General features: G+C 38.9%; 3 long non-coding RNA genes across 5 annotated transcripts; 2 read left to right on the top strand and 1 right to left on the bottom strand.

Annotated features, from left to right (window-relative positions):
- Positions 1–5,870: 5,870 nt before the first annotated feature.
- LOC129769011 (uncharacterized) lies at positions 5,871–8,124 on the bottom strand. Of its 3 annotated transcripts, none has more exons than XR_008741778.1 (5): positions 7,559–8,124; positions 6,872–7,498; positions 6,618–6,799; positions 6,329–6,553; positions 5,871–6,248 (listed from the first exon to the last, which is right to left on the bottom strand). It is a non-coding gene; the product is annotated as an uncharacterized LOC129769011 (long non-coding RNA). The 3 variants fall into 3 exon arrangements; XR_008741780.1 differs by having other exon boundaries at positions 5,871–6,553; positions 7,559–7,975; positions 8,043–8,057; XR_008741777.1 differs by having other exon boundaries at positions 5,871–6,553; positions 7,559–8,122.
- On the top strand, positions 6,296–12,301 carry LOC129769024 (uncharacterized). The gene is made up of 3 exons (XR_008741795.1): positions 6,296–11,798; positions 11,943–12,024; positions 12,089–12,301. It is a non-coding gene; the product is annotated as an uncharacterized LOC129769024 (long non-coding RNA).
- Positions 12,302–13,500: 1,199 nt separating this feature from the next.
- LOC129769021 (uncharacterized) lies at positions 13,501–14,320 on the top strand. The gene is made up of 3 exons (XR_008741791.1): positions 13,501–13,740; positions 13,804–13,916; positions 13,984–14,320. It is a non-coding gene; the product is annotated as an uncharacterized LOC129769021 (long non-coding RNA).
- The last annotated feature ends 5,311 nt before the right edge of the window (positions 14,321–19,631 follow it).

The following is a 19,631-nucleotide window of genomic DNA, read 5'->3' as shown; positions in this document are numbered from 1 at the left end:
TTCAAGTGCGGATTTTTTGGTCACATTTCAACTGATTCCAAGTGTCCAGCAAGAGGCAAAGTGTGCAAGCGTTCTAAAAGAACAGGCCATTTTGAAATCCGGTGTCGTCAACAGAACAATAACTCATATGCTTGGAAAGATTCTTCTTTGGATTCGAAGAAAATTCGGATAGTACAAAGATCTATAGAAGGTGATGATAATGCACGAGAATCAAATGCAATAGCAGACCCAGAACAACATTCGTATACTGAACAGAAAACCTTTTATGCGTTCTATTTCGGGAATGATTCAAACGTCATACGATGCAGGATTGGAAATGTAGAACATCCAATGCTAGTAGACTCTGGGGCAGAAGCAAATCTTATTACAGAGGAAGCATGGAAAAAACTAAAATTAGCAGGAATCCAAGTAAAAAGTTGTGAGAAAGGCAGTAACCGTATTCTGAAAAGCTATGCGAATAATATTCCATTGACCTTGCTCGGAACATTTACAGCGGAAGTTCGTGTCGGATCAAAGAAAGTAAATGTTTTTCGTTGTCGAAGGTGGGCAGCGTTCACTTTTGGGGGATGAAACAGCAAAAGAGCTGAGAGTCTTGAAAGTCGGGCTGGATATTAGTCAAGTGGGTAGTAAAATGGAGCCATTTTCAAAGATAAAAGATGTTACGGTTCATATTCACCTGGATCCGGAAGCTAAACCGGTTTTCCAACCGATGAGACGAGTACCGGTGGCGTTAGAGGAAGCGGTCAATAGGAAGTTGAGAGAGCTGATGAATCGAGATATCATTGAAGAGAAGAAGGGACCAGTAAGCTGGGTGTCACCTTTAGTTGTGGTTGGCAAGATGAATGGTGAACCTCGAATTTGTCTTGATTTGAGACGTGTTAATGAGGCCGTTCTGAGGGAAAGACATCCGATGCCATTGATCGAGGATCTACTGGCTCGGGTTGGTCCAAACATGCTGCGCAGTAAATTAGATGTGAAAGATTCCTTCTTACAAATCGAGCTGGACGAAGCCTCAAAGAATGTAATGGTTTTCCTGACCGGGCGTGGACTATATAGATTCAAACGGATGCCGTTCGGGCTAGTCACGGCTCCAGAGATCTTCCAGAAGACAATGGACGAAATCTTATGCGGGTGTGAGGGTACATGGTGGTACATAGACGACATTTACATTGAAGGAAAAAACAAGGAAGAACATGAGACGCGGGTTGCCAAGGTAGGGTAGTATTATAATCGTTAACATTTCTTCAATAATAATTGGATAACCGATTTATTGTTTGCTGAACTTGAAATATATTTAAAAAAAAAAGTTTAACGTTCTATTCTTGTTTTATCTAGGTTTTAAAAAGGTTGAAAGAACGAAGAGTGCAGCTTAATTGGGAGAAGTGTTTGTTTGGGGTAACCGAACTAGAATTCCTTGGACATAGAATTGCGAAGACGGGAATCACGCCATCAGAAGCTAAAGTAGCAGCTTTGAAATCGTTTCGAAAACCCGAAAACTCAAATGAAGTACGCAGTTTTTTAGGGCTTGCTAACTATTTGAATAGTTTTATACCGAACTTGGCAACAGTTGATGCTCCGCTGCGAGATCTTACTAAAAAAGGAATTACATTTAATTGGTTAGATGAACATGAAATCGCATTCTGTCAGATTAAGGAAGCGTTGACAAGATCAAAAACACTGGGATTCTTTGATAAAGGCGACAGAACTTTAGTAATGGCAGATGCCAGTCCTATTGGCCTCGGAGCTTTGTTAATACAAGTAGACGGTCAAGGACAACACCGAGTCGTTAGCTTTGCGTGTAAATCTCTCACCGATACCGAAAAACGATACTGCCACACAGAAAAGGAGGCGCTCTCGCTCGTGTGGAGTGTGGAGAAGTTCTACGTCTATCTGTATGGAAGAAATTTTGAGATTTTGACGGACTGCAAGGCTTTGATATATCTATTTACACCTCGGTCGAGACCATGCGCTCGGATTGAAAGGTGGGTTTTGCGTCTTCAAGGATTTGATTACTCGATTACTTATATTCCTGGTGATCAGAATCAAGCTGATGTTTTGTCTAGGCTATCAACGTTGAGGCCAGTCCCATTTGATCAGTTCGAAGAATCACGATCAAGGAAATTGTAAATTTTGCGGTGAATGTAATGGCAGTTCCTTGGGAAGAGCTACTTGAAGCATGTCAGTCAGATGCAGAAATACAACTGATCCTAGAACTTCTCAACAAAGATCAGCGACAAAACTTACCAATCGAATTCCGTGTGTTTTCCAATGAACTATGTCAGGTGGGAGAGATCCTGTTACGTGGTGATCGCATTGTTGTTCCGGAGAAACTGAGGCCAAGAGTTCTACAGATTGCTCACGAGGGACATTTAGGAATCGCTATGATGAAATCATCGTTGCGTTCATCGGTCTGGTGGCCTAGGATGGACAGAGACGTGGAAATTGCGTAAAGAAATGTCGAGGTTGTATAAAGGGTGTGTCAAATCAAATTGCATCACGGAAAAAACGCTGTAGAAATTTAATTTTTAGGAATTATATCTTCAGCTATCGCTTATAATCAGATAAGAGTGTATAGATCACGTTGGTCATGCTTCACTGTCAATTTTTCGTAAATTTGGAAAAATGTCGTCGAACGAAAAAGAGCGTCGTGAATTAATCATGTACACTCATTTCGAGAATCCGGAGTTGTCACATCGGGACATCGGTAAGATGCTGGGAATCGTCCAATCCACGGTCAGCAGAGTACTAAAACGATACTTCGAGAACCTAACCATCGACTGGAAGGTGAAGAACGGTAAAAATGGATGCTCCGTCAGTGAAAAAGATCACAAGCGTGTAGTTAAGTAGTTTAGACGTGATCCGAAAAGTTCGGTCCGGGATGTCGCCAATAAGCTGAATTTGTCAAGTTCATTCATCCAGCGGACCAAGCAGCGGGAGGGCCTGCGTACATACAAGGTTCAGAAGGCTCCTAACCGCGACGAAAGGCAAAACATGGTGGGGAAGACGCGAGCCCGGAAGCTGTACACCGAAATGCTGACGAAGCCGCATTGCCTGGTAATGGACGACGAAACCTACGTCAAAGCGGACTTTCGTCAGCTGCCGGGCCTGTTGTTCTTCTCCGCAGAGGACAAATTCAGCGTTCCAGAGGAGATTCGCAAGCAGAAACTATCCAAGTTTGCCAAAAAGTACATGGTGTGGCAAGCGATCTGCTCTTGCGGAAAGCGGAGCGCCCCCTTCGTGATGACCGGCACGGTAAACGGGCAGGTTTACCTTAAGGAGTGCCTACAGAAGCGCTTACTACCACTATTGAAGCAGCACGAGGGCCCGACCATCTTCTGGCCGGATCTCGCTTCGTGCCACTATTCAAAGGACGTGTTGGAGTGGTACGAAGCCACCGGGTCACCTTCGTGCCAAAGGAAATGAACCCGCCCAACGCGCCGGAGCTTCGCCCAATAGAAAAATATTGGACGATTATGAAGCAGGCCCTCCGGAAGAACCCAAAAGTTGTCAAATCGGAGGCGGACTTCAAGAGAAAATGGATTTCTGATCAAAAAAAACTACAACCTGACGTTGTACAGAACCTTATGGACGGGGTAAAGAGGAAGGTGCGAGCATACGGGCTTGGGCTCGAAGTATGAATAAAAAGAAAATGCCAAAAGTTGTTTAATAGTTTTTATTTTACTGTCTAAAATTTTCAAAAGGATCGGTCTGCTGGGCGAATTTCTACAGCGTTTTTTCCGTGATGCAATTTGATGTGACACACCCTTTACTGGTGTCTACACCAGAAGCTCCAGAGCCACTTAGAAGAAAACATATGCCAGCTGGACCATGGCAGGAAATTGCGGTAGATTTTCTAGGTCCGTTACCAGAGGGACAATGGCTTTTCGTAGTGGTCGATTACTTTAGTCGATGCGTAGAAGTGGTTGAAATGAAGAGCATCACGGCACAGGACACAATAAGGGAACTGACAACTATGTTTGGGAGGTTTGGCATACCATGTACATTGCGAGCAGATAATGGACCACAGCTGAGCCGTGAGTGTAATGAATTTAAGCAATTTTGTCAAGAGTTGAATATTGAGCTGGTAAATACGATCCCCTACTGGCCTCAAGCAAACGGCGAGGTGGAACGCCAAAATAGAAGCATTTTGAAACGGCTGCGGATAGCGCAGGAACTAGGCAAAGACTGGCTTATGGAGCTAAGAAAATTCTTGCTGGCATATCATTCAACTAATCATTCTGTAACCGGAAGATCACCTTCTGAATTAATGTTTGGCCGCCGCATAAGGAATAAATTGCCATTTGTACCACAGTTTGTAGCAGAGGAGCAAGTACGAGATCGAGACAATCTGATCAAAGAAAAAGGGAAGGAATATGCAAATAAATGCCGAAATGCTCACGAAAGTTCAATCAAGGAAGGTGATTACGTGTACGTGAAGCGAGTGAGGAAAGATCACAAATTATACGCGGATTTTTCACCGGAAATGTGTACAGTTGTAAAACGTTTAGGATCAGAAGTCACTGAGTGCATGGTTCAAGGGATTGAATGTAGGTCGTGATTTCATTCGTGTGATATCTCGGCTTATGTCCAATCACTACAACCTAAACGCGCATCTCTATCGCATTGGGCTCGCAGCAAACAATCTTTGTGATTGTGGCGATGGCTACCACGACATCGAGCATGTTGTCTGGTCGTGTATCCGGTTCCATGCTGCTCGCTCTCAGCTCTCTAGAGCACTGAGAGCAAAAGGCAGACAATCGGATATCCCCGTCCGGGATATCTTAGGTAGCCGTGATCCTGATTTTCTGCTTCATCTATACCTGTTCCTCAGAAACGCCGATGTCAACGTTTAATGATGTTTCCTTCGTTGTGTCCCCGTTTCATATCCCTCCTATCCGATCGATAAACTTTTACTTAGTCGCGGCATTACATACACACACTCTTTACAGATGCACGGGCCGAAGGTTGTGCAGTCCACTGATTATTCAACAAGAGCCAAAGGTTGTACCGCTCATGACAACTCTACACGAGCTGATGTTTGCGCCGGCTAGTGACCATTCTATCCTGGATTCCTCGAGTCGAGAAAGACGCACCACGCTAGATATGGGGTACAGACTAGGGGGGCGTTGCTGATTAATGGTCAGCTGCATCCCAATAGGAAGTATCCCGTGTCGGGCACACGTACAGAGTATCGAAGACTGCGACATACCAATTATGAGAACACTTGTAATACTAACCTCGAGTCAACCGCGAGTAATCGGTTACATATTACTAACATAGTCTAAGCAGACATTGTCAAAATATTGAACTCCCGGCCCCGTTAGGCTGACGCCATATGAGCCTTAATAAAATATATATTTTGGATAAAAAAAAAAGAAGTCACTGTTAATTCGTTGGAGACGGGAAAAGAATACAAAAGAAATGTTTCTCATCTGAAGAAGGCAGAAGTTCAACCCGAGGAGGCAAATACCACTCAGCCGCATAGTAAGGACAACAGAAATGAGGTTCATGCTAAAGCTAGGGCATGTAGTCCAAGTTCAAGTGAAGAAACATCTCCGGTCGATCAACAGGTCGAAATGAAAGTCGCGGATTCTTCAGAGTATTCGTTAGGTCAGCCTTCGGCAAACCGTAAACGGACGGAGCCAAAAAAAGTTTCAGGAATACGTTCCATTTTAAAAATAAGAAGTAAGGTGGGATGTAGGGTTCTACTCGCGATACAATACAGTTACGACATCTTGAGATACATTACCTACTGAGAACGGTACCGGTTAGGAAACGAGAGAAAAGAAACGGGGAGTCGGTGAAAGTACGCAGAGATGGTTAGATGCAGCTGCGGAGTGTTTAAATAAAAAGAGGTTATATTACGTGTAACAAAACGGTGTTTTATTAATCGCAGACCGGAGTGACCCTCTACACGAACCAAGGCGCCTCTATATATACCAGGTGAAACAATCATATGAAATGCACCTTCAGCCATATTGGAATTGCTGTCGGTATTGTTTACAAAAAGCTGCCAGCGGCCCTCTTCAAACTGCTACGACGCTTATTCGAACGATGCCTATGTTCGGCTTTCGCAAATTTATGTGAAAAATAAGGGATGATTTTGTAGAATTTCATTCTTATCCAGTTCATCCACTACTCTCGCATGTGAAAATGCAAAAATGGCGTATCCTAGCAATAACAAAACAAACAACCCCCGCTCCACAAACCGTGATTCCCTTCTTCTTAAAGTGATGGTGTTGCTTCACCTGTTATACATTTATATAAGCGCCTTGGTTCGAACCAAGGCGCTTATATTATTGTATAACAGGTGAAGCAACATCATCACCTCAATGAATGCAGGCTTTTTGAAGCAGCCTATGCTGCTGATAAAACAGTGGATGAACCGGGTATTTGTTGTTGCTGCTGCTGTAGCACAACCGCACTTCGGGATATTTTCCGTTGTGGTACCGCAGGAGCAGACAGAAATTCTGGTATTTTTTTGTTCCAGTCCAGCTTATAGAGCAACAGTTCCATTATTTGCAAGTGGTTTTCCGTGTTGTACACGATTTGACTGGAAAAAAATAAACAAACGCATTAACATGGGACAGTCAGACAAGGCTGGCAAGCATACTTACAAAATTTTCTCCCTAGAAGGACACATTAGAATATGGCACCACACTTGTATAAGTATTGTCGGTTTCTCTCTCAGTTCCCGCTGGTATGCATTTGGCATATACGCATCAGATGTATCATGATATACTTGAGCGTTGTGGTAAATTGGCAGATCCTGGATATGCAAACGGATTGCTACGCATCACTGGTAGTTTATTTGTGGACAGATACATGGATAGTTAGTAAAAAGTTATATAAATAGTATAGGATATCCTACTTGAGGCTTACGACGAATTTGTCGTAAAACATAACCGGAATGATCGGATCGGGCAGCCCTCGTAAGAACTTCTTTAGCACCGTGGCTACACACTCCAGTTAGTAGCTGCCCAGATCGGTGTTGATTAGATTTTCGTTGAGTGAGTCACGCAGTTTGTTAACCTCGTCGTGGTTCGATGACGTCGTCCGATACAGCTTATACAGATCCAGGTTCAAGTTACACATCGCTTTCTGTTTGAGCTCGTTGCAAAGTATTATAACAATCTGCGGCGCTAGCAAAGACCAAGCCCAAAGACCTGCTGACTACGGCTGGTCAACGTTATCGTCCGACTGCCACGGTTCAAGTACCGTGGCCGAGCACTGCTGATGCACTATGTGATTACACTGCTTGCATAGCGTTCCCTGATGTATCAACCACCGCAAGTATTGCTGACATTTATCACATTTAACCAGCTTAGAAAAATAATGGTCCACCAAATCATGCAGGTGTTTATCGGCTGAGTTATCACCATCTTCGCCGGTTATCCCCAGTACGATACCACCACCTCCACTGGTGGGTTGCAATGTATCACCACTGTAAATCGGTTTCTCTGCGCTCTGCGCGATTAGGTAAACCATATGTAAAAACCTACAGTACAGCAACGAAATGAAATAATAAGCCAAATAATAATGATTCTAAATAATTTACCTTAATTGTTGTTATCAGCACGGCGAAAATTGAAATAATAACAAATAGTTTTCGCGGTTGCCAAGGATGACAATTGTCTGAGTTACCAATAACTCACAGTAAAATGTACCAATCGTTGGTAAGGATGTGTATTGCATCTGACATTTATTTTACTATCGGTCGGTAATATTTACAGATAATTTGTACATTCTACTAATGTTTGGCTTACCAAAGATTTGGTACTTTATTTTAGTAATACGTCTTCTGGGTGTAGGATACACCATTTTTGCATTTTCACATGCAGTAGTGGAAATGAGAATGAAATTCTACAAAATCATCCCTTCTTTTTCACATAAATTCGCGAAAGCCGAACATAGTAGGCATTGTTCGAATAAGCGTCGTAGCCGTTTGTAGAGAGCCGCCGGCAGCGTTCTGATGCTGTTTATAAACAATACCGACAGCAATTCCAATATGGTTGAAAGTGCATTTCATATGATTGTTTCACCTGGTATATATAGAGGCGCCTTGGTTCGAACCTGAGAGAGAGGAGCCAGCTCGCGTTTGTTGTGATCACACTTATGTCAGCGCGAACCAGTCACGGTGAACCAAGGGGAAGTATTGAAATATGTAGAAAATTTCAACATGACATTTTTTTGCAAGACGTTTTATGTGAAAATAATGTTGACGTCGGACTACATCTTTCATTTCTATACTGGGGTGTAAGTTCAAAGCTTCGAGAACGAGAGTGTTACATTGGAGAAACAGGATTTTGAGCAATAAACCCTCTTCGCCGGATGAAAAAAATGGTATGATAACCGCTTCATTCAAAAGATAAAATGTCTACGCGTTATATGTGTGTTACTTATTGATCCAAAAACTTGTTTCAACAGCTCAAAAATTGTTTTGAAAGCTAGCTATTGAAATCACAAAAATCTGTATATAAGTAGATGCCAGCTCCACTCAATTATAATCGTACAGCGGTTAGATCATTTTGGAACAGTTACTGCTGCAAAAAACAAAAACAAACTTGCTGCTGTGAAGAAGGCGACCAGCAAGAAGAAAGCTGCTGCTACTGCTGGTGTGGCTGCCCGAAAGCAAAATACTGCGGTCAAATATATTCTTTTTGTAATTTCTTCGATCAAGTGCGATCAACGTAAGATTACATCTTTCGAGCACTTATTAGGAGTACAATGAATCTTGAGAAAGACAATTCATTCCTGCTCGACACTCGCACAAAAAATGTTCACTCATCAATGTCACAAACGGGAAGTGGGTGTTGTGAGGGAGGGCAGAGTGAGCGCAACATTTACGCAGACTGATTGGAAGCGACAGATATGTTGTATATGGGAAGTGGTATACAAATTATATCACACATAAAGGGGAGAAAGAATCTTGACCCTTTTAGTTTTTTGGACAAGACTATTGGTTCACCTTCACTATCGGTCAATTCGATTGGATCTTCAGTGATACTATTGCCTTGATTAAACTTGCATGTCAAATTTAAATATTGCATATGAATGGTCCATCAGTGATGGGCAGGAATATCATGGCAAAGATTATGAGAGACTGGTAGTATAATTCTCATCTTCATCCGAATGCCTGTTAAAAATGCAGACTCAGCATTCTTTTTAGTCAACCTAGTATTATTTCCATCGGACACAAACAAAATTCCCTCAAAATGCACCTGAGAGAAATCAATGTTGGCTATTTCCATTGGAAGATTAGCTCTTATTTTATTTTTATTTTTTTTTTGTCTGTATTATAGTGATTTTCAACTCATTTGGCTGGTTCGTCACTTTTACTTCCATTTTTGGAAGAATGTCGGGAGTGAGAATTGAACTCGTGACCTTCAGCGTGAGAGGCATGGATGTTACCACTACGCCAGATCGCCTCCCTTCTCTTATTTTATGTATTCCACATACACACAGGTTTTTTTCACGCGGGGGATACGTATCTCGTAAAAAAACCGCGTTAATTGAAAAATCCGCGTAAAAAAAACCGCGTAAAAAAACCTGGAAGAACGCTGCATATTCAAATTGCATCGGAGATAGACAATCATCGCCCACATTGCAAAAATCGATTCGTCGAGCTTGCAGCAATAGATCAACCTGGAACCAGTGAAAGAATACAAGAATTCGCGAAAACTGAATGAACGATCGGAAAAAGTCACAAATGGGCCCAAAACACCCATAAATTCACACAAGATCTCCACCAACAAACAAATCATAAAGGTCGGTTTGCTTCTAATTTCGGATTTTGTTTTAGAAATCATCGAAATAATTCTTTAGGACAACTATATCGAAATTATCAAAAGTAAAAAATGTTTGAATGGGCCGATGCCGCTAGAAGCCATGATGTGGGCTGACCTGGTACATCTTTTATTATTTCCTACATGATCAGTGTTCAAATTTTTACCCCCCATATATTCCTGTTGGACGCAGTCCTATGTCAAAAATCTAATCGGGGATAAAACGCACAAATGTACTCACTAACAAAACTTCACGTCAAGTTTGAACACTTTTCTCATAAATGAATGACAACAACTTGCTTGATTGAAATTGTCAGTTTGGAATTTTCTTGATGAGAATGCGTAAATATAATAAGAAGAAAACAAACTATCTGTCATTCAGCTGGCTCCTCTCTCTCAAGGCCCATTTATACGTTGCTAGTAGCTGACTTCACAATGAGCAGCTACTGACCCGGTGAACTCGCTTGACAAATGGTTGACTCGCCTTGTCCGTTCACACAATGTGAGCTGCTGACAAGAAACCAGATACCACGACACGGGTTTACCAGAGATGCCAGGCGATTTTTCAAATGTCCATCAAATAGTCAGAAACAGCAATCAGGTCCGAATTTGTCAGATGATTGATCCGAAATCGGCTTCTTTATTGGCAGTTTTCATCTTAGGTTTTCAGTTGAATTTATCATTACACAATTTTATAGCGAAACACACGCTGGCCGTGTTTAAAAATACTTTGTGCTGAATTTATTTTATACTGAAGGTACTATCCGAAAAAAGCAGAAAGAAAAAAGGATTCGGGCCAGGAATTGGATGCAAAGAAAAGAAGCAACAAATACAATATTGAAGTAACTCTACAATGATGATCTCCGAGAGTACAGAGCAGTGTTGAGAATAACACCTGAAAAAGTGAGAAAACTGTTGGATTTAATTGCTCCACAAATATAACGCCAAGATACACTCATGAAGGATGCTAAACCTACAAGAGTGAAACTAGAAATGATGTGCCTTTCTTCTGGAATATCGTTCAGATTATTGTCGAATTTTTTTAAAATCTCGAAAGCATCCATAGCTAAAATAATTCCGAAAGTATGTGGTGCTCCAAATGGCAGTCTAAAAGATTTTTCAAAATTTGATTTATTTCGCCTTGACAGCAGCTTCGTGTACCAATTTGTGAAATAAAAATGTTAGTAGATTTGCAGGAGCAATTAATACGCCTCAAAAACTAAAATAATGAATGAAAATCTACTTTTTCTAAATCGAATATGTATTCTGTTTCTTAGAACAATACTTTTTTGCAAGTTTTGAGTGAATTTTGAATTAAAATCGTGCCCGATAATGATTTTATATTTAGATCCCCAAGAAAACTATTTTTAAAAAACGTGCCCCGTCAGCGTGCAAAACTAAATAATAACGATTCCGTTTAGAAACTATGAGGGTTTAATTTGTTCTTCCAATAATTTTCAAGTCTATAAATATCTTCGCATATTTTCAAATATCTTAAAAATAGAGAAATGTAAAGACAATGTCAAGATTTGGCATCCCTGATTCGAGCGCTAAAATCTGTTTTTGACGTTTTGAGGGATGCGAGTGCGAGTAAATTCAAAAAACTTTGAAGTAGCTCGCACACCGAATCACACATGACACTAGCTGGCATGATGTGTTCACACGGTGTGAGTAGCTGCACTGCAGTAACTGACTAGACCGACTCGTATGTTTACTCGCACCGTCTGAACCCGGCTTCAGGTTCGAACCAAGGCACCTCTACACTGGAGAAATAGTTTAGTAAATGCATTTACCAAATCTTTAGTAGCCAAAACATTGGTAAAATATACAAATTTTTCGTAAATATTACCAAAATTCAGTAAAAGTGATGCCAGATTCATTGAACGTCCCTACCAGAGATTCGTATATTTTACTCCATACCATTAGTAATCTTGTTTTTTTGTCATACCTAACATTTGTGATGTGCGCACTTTGAAATCGTCATTTCTCTTTGGAAAACGGAACGATTCGGAGGTAAGCCTTTTATTCTTATTAAGTTTTATTGCATGTAAACATCTCCTTGGTCGAGAATTTCCGGGGAGAAACAAACGGATGTTTTAATAATAATGGCCTGATATTCGTCACTGATCATTTGGTATTTCTCTTCTCCAACTTCAGACTAAATGGACAGAGCGAGCGGCTGAATTTGAACCGCACAGTATACTATCAGGACAACTGTACTATCCAAAAGAAATCTCAGGTAAACATCCATTTTTATTGCATTTTTTACATCATTAAAATATGTGTATTTTTCTTCTTCATAGGAATATGGGAGCACGAAATACGGACGAAACCAGAGCGATGCAATAGGAAGAGAAACGGGAGCTGGTTGAAGTACCCGTGATTATGGAAAAGCGCATGAAATTGATGTGGTTGAGGCTGCGTTTATAACTCTCCCCTTGTACACTGCTTATAATATAATTGCAACGAGATTTAATGACGTTATTATGTATTATGTTATTATTATTGACGATAATTATTGTAGGATTGTATTGTATATAGAATAAGTTATATGTTCTAATAATGTTCTAAGTATGTAGAATTACATGAAATCAAATACAACTTTTAAATTGAAAAATAATCTTCAAAAATATTGTCATTATCCCTGATGATTATCTCTCACAAATAAGAAGCAACATTTTCACTGATATTGTACATATGTTGGACCAACAAATCTTAGTTCGTTTGACATTTGTGCCTATCATTTTTCTTTTGTAGCATGTACTAATGATTAGTAGGGTGGAAAATGACTAGAATTTGTAACATGTACCAAAAAATTCGTCGTATTTACTAATTATTTCTATCAGTGTATATATACCAGGTGAAACAATCATATGAAATGCACTTTCAGCCATATTGGAATTGCTGTCGGTATTGTTTATAAACAGCTGCCGGCGGCTCTCTACTAACTGCCACGACGCTTATTCGAACGATGCCTATTATGTTCGACTTCGGCGAATTTATGTGGAAAAGAAGGGATGATTTTGTAGAATTTCATTCTCATCCAGTTCATCCACTACGCGTTGCAGAGTTATCATCAGAAGGTAACACTAAGGCCGATTACACATTATCCGGTTTCTGCCGGACCGGTTTGAAACCCAAATGGCAAATTTCGACCGTACCAACCTCTTCACGGCGCCGTGATGCAGCCGTCTACTGCGACTACAATGTCCGGTGACCGGACAAGCATTATTCGCGATCACAGTAGTATAGTATCGACGTCTGGTGGAGACATCAGTTTGGGGAAGCAAATCATCCTCTATAAGATTATGTATTAGACCTCAAAACAGTTTTAAGTTACTCAATTTTTTAATGAAAATTTTTACTTCATGTTATTTTATTACTTCAAACACGAAGTACTGACTTTTACTTAACCATTTTTGTATAATTTTCTTGATATTTTCACTAAAACTCATCATTATAATATAAAATCATTGTTAAACACAATTCTTGTTCAGGGATTTTTCCCTAATTGCAAAAGAACGTGTTACTTTATTACAAAACGAACATATTTCATCAGAAAATAATAATTTTCATTCATAATTTTTATTTTGTATATGAGTTTATTGCACCTGAAAATCCATTATAACTATCATTTCCCAAAAGCGGCGCACGAAGCTCTATGCCATCAACATGAATTGACAGTTTTTTGTCATGCTGTTAGTATTAGTGCAATTCAGGCAATTTTTCGTCTCATGTAATAGTATGTGTGCACTATTGACGTTTGTTTGTTGATTTTGAAACCAGTTGATAATTTGCAAGTGATGTGGATGCTGAAATTTTTATTTCACTTCTTCAACAACTACCAGTGCTGTGGAACTAATTCTGTGATGCAAATTTCTGCTCAAAGAGAAGCAATGGTCACAGGTGCACGATGTCATCATTGAGCATATTGCCACGGACTGTGTTATTAACGGTGAGTGGTGTTTTTCGACAAGCAGATCGAGTTATTTAATTAACCTCTATTTTTTGTTCACAGGCAACATTCCTTATTTGAAATTATTACTGAACGAGATCGGGGAGGTCAAACAAATCTCCAACTGGTTCATCAATGGGCGGATTTTGAGCGCCTTAATCGAGCTGAATGAGAAGGTTAGTTTTTGTTAATTTGAACACACTAAAAACAATTCTCTCGTCTAATATTCTTTGGGTATTCCAGTTTGACCTGACTCGGGACACGATCGACGACGAAACCGAGGCACTCAAGCCCAAACTGTCCTATATGTGCTCTGTGGTCAAAATGTTCCCATGCCCGACGCCAAAGCATCGGTTCTGTCAGAACGAAATTCCAGCTTATCTGATTCGGTCATTCTTTGCTCCGGACCCGCGTATTTATAGCTGTGATGCGAATTGGGCTCGAGAAGCTGCCATTGCCCCAGGATTACGTGCTCGAGGTATTGCGGCATATGTTGAGCGCGTTCTTGGACGAGGATCAGCGGAAGCAGCAATGGAATAGTGTTTGAACGAATTATGTTATTTTAATCGTAAATTTTTTTCTGTAATAATGAAATAAAAACACTCTAAAATGAATAGATGTGCATACATTCTCTTGTAAGTAAATTCCAAAATAATCACAGGAAGTGAACACATTATACATATAAATAAATAGTGCCTCTAGCTTAATACGGAATGTTATTATTATTGGTTCATCAAATTGCACTTTTATCTAACCGTGTTTCTGAGACTGTTGAAAAAATATGTGGCAACAGAGCGTGTGAAATAAATCATGCTATTCGTGTATGCTTGGAAACAAAATAATTATGCGTATGAATGAGTAAACCGCAACTGGACTAGAGTTAGTTTTTGTAAACGTATTCTGAAGTGGAGCGGAAGTATTCACGATAGGTACGTTAAGAACGCCGTTATGATGCAGGATGTGCGTAATGTCCGTGAGGCCTGGTCTCACTTTGATCATGCTCATGTGTGCTACACTCCAACAATCGGTCTTATGTACTTTCCAAGGAACAAACATATGAGAACGCTCGTGGTTGCCGCAGCAGCTATGGGTTTAAGATTTTCCGTCTGCAGTCAGCTGCAAGTAACCGGAATATTTGAAGCAATGTTTACCTGTCAAATCCACTTATGAATAAATGCATGTATGTATTTGTGAGAGATGTACGGTTTTGTGTAGCACGAGGTCTCTTTCACATTGTTGTCCGGTTTTCCGTCCAAACCCAGCGGCGCTTTTTGAAACCGGTCCGGCAGAAACCGGATAATGTGTAATCGCCCTAACGGGAAAAGTGTCTCTATTGAAAGAGATATGCAGCACCGAGATGAAAAATAGAAGGTGGGAAGATTTACGGGCTTTAGTTGTGTTAAACTTTGATTGTGTTAGTAGCCAGGAAGATGGGAAGTTCACATATCATGCATACCAGTCAGTTACTCAAATGGTACAAAATCGAATGTGTCAACGAATAACGTTGAAAGAGGATATACAGAAGCTAATTACAGATTTCCAAATAATATTTTTCGCATTATGAAAAAAACAACATATACTAATACGAACTAAAATGTTTATTTTTCTCTTTGATTTCAGGAATAGTATTCTAATGTCTACTATGTTTGGATTCTAGAGCAACTTCATGGAAGATTGACTTTTGTCAGCAATTGGAATCATTTTTTTCACAATTAGGGTGCTGAAAACTTCGGTCGTCTAAAACTAAGACTCAAGCGGAAAACTTTTCGTCTCAATCTAAGTCATACGGAGTCAATTAAATTTATTTTTCAAGTTGATTTTACATGAAAAAACTTCCAACCTTTTTTCCCATGCACTGTCAAATGTTTATCCGTCAAAGGAACAAAAGATTGTGTGACTCTGACTTTGTTCGTTTTCGTTTCTGGTCGACGTAACGAGAAGTAAAATTGAATTGAAATTATATTTAGAACACTTCAAAAATACTGAAATTTCCGTTTCTGTTAAAATGTCAGGCCCTTATGATTTTGAATGCTAGCATTGATTTAGGAAAAAAAAATCTAGTTCGTTCATTTCATCTGCTTATTTTTACTTTTAATAACAAAACTTTTCCTATATAGTGGACTATTATAAGAAAAGTAACATACATAAACAAAATCTGTGACGTCACAGATTTCAAAAATCTTCCCACCTTCCATTTTCCATCTCGATGCAGCACGAACTTTAGCGAAGGCGACAACCAAGATGTGTAGAATAAAGGTGTGACCGTGTCGTCAATAAGTGCGCGAGGGGAAACGGTATAAACATACAGAGGATTGTGGGAAGGGATTTGACTGCAAATAGAGATGTCTAAATTTTTCGTTTATTCGATTGTCGATTAATCGTGGGATGATTTTTATATATTCGATTGATTCGAATAATTGTCTTTCAGTATTCGATCAATCGCGCGAATATTTATTTCTTGTAATCAAAACAAACAGACATTTATGATAAAAAAAAATATGTCATAATTTTGAAGTTCATGATTTTTTGAGGATGATTAAAAAAAAGAGCACACCATGAAAATGATGCACAATACAGGGCGGACTCGATTATATACAGTTTCTGATTCCTTTTCACTGTATATAATCGAGTCAGAAAAAAGTTTTTAATCGTTTTTTGTATGTTTTTTTCATTTCTTGAATATAAAAGAGGGATTTGATTTTTGATTCACCCCCTCAAAGTCAGAAAATACCTTTCTCGCATGAAAAAAATAAATTTATCCAGATTCTTTCAGGAGGTAATAGACGATCATATTTGATGAATAAAAATCCTTCTACGCATGTGTTCGAATTTCAACAATGAAATAGTTATAGAACTATTTTTTTTTGTTTCGGACTTGTTGCCTCAAACTGGCTCTACTTTAAAAACTACGCTACGGAAGACGATTCTGTTGCTTTCATTTGAAATATGAGAAAATTTTGTACAGGATATAGTAGTGGAACATCTAAATTAGTGGATTTTAACATTTTGGAAGTGGAAAACTTGAAAGTTAATAATATTTAATGTGTTATTATTAATTTTATCCTGAAAATTTATATTGAACTAGATCATTTCTATCAATTAAATTAAAGCTCTCTAACCGCTCTAAAATTTGTTTTTCGACACCCAACTTCTGCTTTTTTAATTTGGCTGCAATAACGATATAACGATATAACTGGTGAAAACTCAAGCAAAAACTTTGAAAATGACGATTTTCACCCCACTGTACATGTAATAGCCACTTAAATTTCACCTTACCGTTAAAAGGTTACCTTCCTTCTTGAAATAAGTCATACTTAAAATATAAAAAAAATATTTTTTTCCAGACTGTATATAATCGAGTTCAAAATTGTATATAATCGAATCACATATTATCGAGTCTGTCGATATTAGTCGAGTCCGACATGCATTTTTTTTGCACCAACCAAAATTTTGGCTATTCAAAATTATCTGTTCTTCGAATGTTGTTTGTTGAAATAGCTGATTTGCTTGAATATCTCTGCTTGGTCATAGAATCATTGATCACTAGTATGGTATATTTTCCTCGGCGCTCTGAATTTGAATACTACTATTTTAGAACGGGAGCTGAGACCACCTTCTTCAAGTCCGCATTTTACTCCTGCAGACGCTGAATTCTTCTTCCCAATCTCCTCCACCACCTAGGAATCAAGCTTCTACCGTAAATGATTTAGCATATTCTATAAATTTCGACGAAACACCATGACGGTTAAACAAATTTTGCACTGTATTTTCTGAAAAAAATGGTTCCCTTTTTCATTAATCGCGATTACTTTGATAATTATTCGATGTATTCATACCTTGATTTTTTATTATTTGATATAAAATTACTGATACAGATATTCGATTATTTAAATTAATCGAACGATTAACCGACATCTCTAGCTGCAAAACGCGGATAAAATATCTCCATCACCAACCGACACCGAGAGTCGATTTATTCTCTTGAGCTGAAACATATAATACGATAGAGTATATTACCAAACCTAACTATAACCGTAAAAGACTTACCTTTCAACTTTTCAATGCTCTTATTGCCACCAAAACAATTCCACACACAAAGCACAAAAAAATATTGCATAATATTGCAGATTGTTTACATACAAATTCCAAGATGGCTGAAAGGCCTTTTTCATAAGTTGCGGTACCGTATTGTATCTATCGTGGGCGACAACATGGAGGAGTTTATTTACAATATGTAAGGATGGTACTCCAGAGGTTGCTTTTGCAACCGGATTTTTCAAAATGATAATCAAACACAGTTTTTATGTACAGGTTAGATTATAATTTTCATACGAATATATACATAATTTCTTAATTTATCAGTAGTTTGCATGTAATTCATTCCGCTTACGTTTAGTTCCTTCTAATAATTCACGATATAAGTAATAGTATAAGTAATAAGTAAGTATAAATAGTATAAATAATATGGATAAGGTAAAAATAATTTCTATAATGCTTCAGTTCAGTTTGTTGTTGTTTTGTATGTTATTATTTAGCACAGACCAAGATCTCGACAATGGTTCACTGGCCGGGGAGTTACAAGGTAAAGGGATGAAGGTGCGCGTTTCTCAATTTTCATAATTTCTTAATTTATCAGTAGTTTGCATGTAATTCATTCCGCTTACGTTTAGTTCCTTCTAATAATTCACGATATAAGTAATAGTATAAGTAATAAGTAAGTATAAATAGTATAAATAATATGGATAAGGTAAAAATAATTTCTATAATGCTTCAGTTCAGTTTGTTGTTGTTTTGTATGTTATTATTTAGCACAGACCAAGATCTCGACAATGGTTCACTGGCCGGGGAGTTACAAGGTAAAGGGATGAAGGTGCGCGTTTCTCAATTTTCATAATTTCTTAATTTATCAGTAGTTTGCATGTAATTCATTCCGCTTACGTTTAGTTCCTTCTAATAATTCACGATATAAGTAATAGTATAAGTAATAAGTAAGTATAAATAGTATAAGTAATATGGATAAGGTAAAAATAATTTCTATAATGCTTCAGTTCAGTTTGTTGTTGTTTTGTATGTTATTATTTAGCACAGACCAAGATCTCGACAATGGTTCACTGGCCGGGGAGTTACAAGGTAAAGGGATGAAGGTGCGCGTTGCGGGCATGGACAACAACCGGGTAGCAGCTTTATGAATACATGCTGGTAGCTATGCTACTTAGGAGTCTCCCGAAAGCGTTTGATGCTCTCACGACGGTACTGGAGAGCAGATCGGATGAGGATCTCACCATGGATCTCGTGATAGATAAGCTGATCGATGAATGTGAAAAACTATACGGCGGTAAAGCATTGAACGTTTAATAACACCTCTGGGTCGACTAACGAATCTAACTACGCGATCAAGGGAAGCACCCACACGTGTAATCACGTTACTTTCCACCCACTTCCTTAGCCTACACTTACCTGTCATTTTTCCGGGAAGCTTGGTCAGAATGACGTGTAGACCAGTGCCACAAATTATCAAAATTTATGAAGGTCGGAGAATTTTCCTCTGTTGAAACTTAACACAATAAAGAAATATTCAAGCATATAAAACCAAATTTGGCATATGAAGGTTTTAGGGAGTAATAACTTTAGTACGGTACTTTGACTGTTCATGTTCTGATGTTCATTAATGACACACCACATACGTCTCCACGAATAGTCATACGATGGTAACCATTAGCAAGACTGTTTCTATGGTTGTTCGACACTGCTCCCTATTCTCTTAGCAAGGGGCGGGGGGAGCGAGGATTGTCATACAAATGAAATACAAATTTCTGTATAATACGAGAATTAATCAAGAACGAAGACAAGAAATGTTTATTGACGGTTTGACACCCCTTCCTTCTCAGGAA

The sequence above is a fragment of the Toxorhynchites rutilus genome, chromosome 2 (assembly GCF_029784135.1).
Source record: "Toxorhynchites rutilus septentrionalis strain SRP chromosome 2, ASM2978413v1, whole genome shotgun sequence".
In the NCBI taxonomy this organism is placed as follows: Eukaryota; Metazoa; Arthropoda; class Insecta; order Diptera; family Culicidae; genus Toxorhynchites; species Toxorhynchites rutilus.
This window is presented reverse-complemented; position numbering and strand designations above follow the sequence as displayed.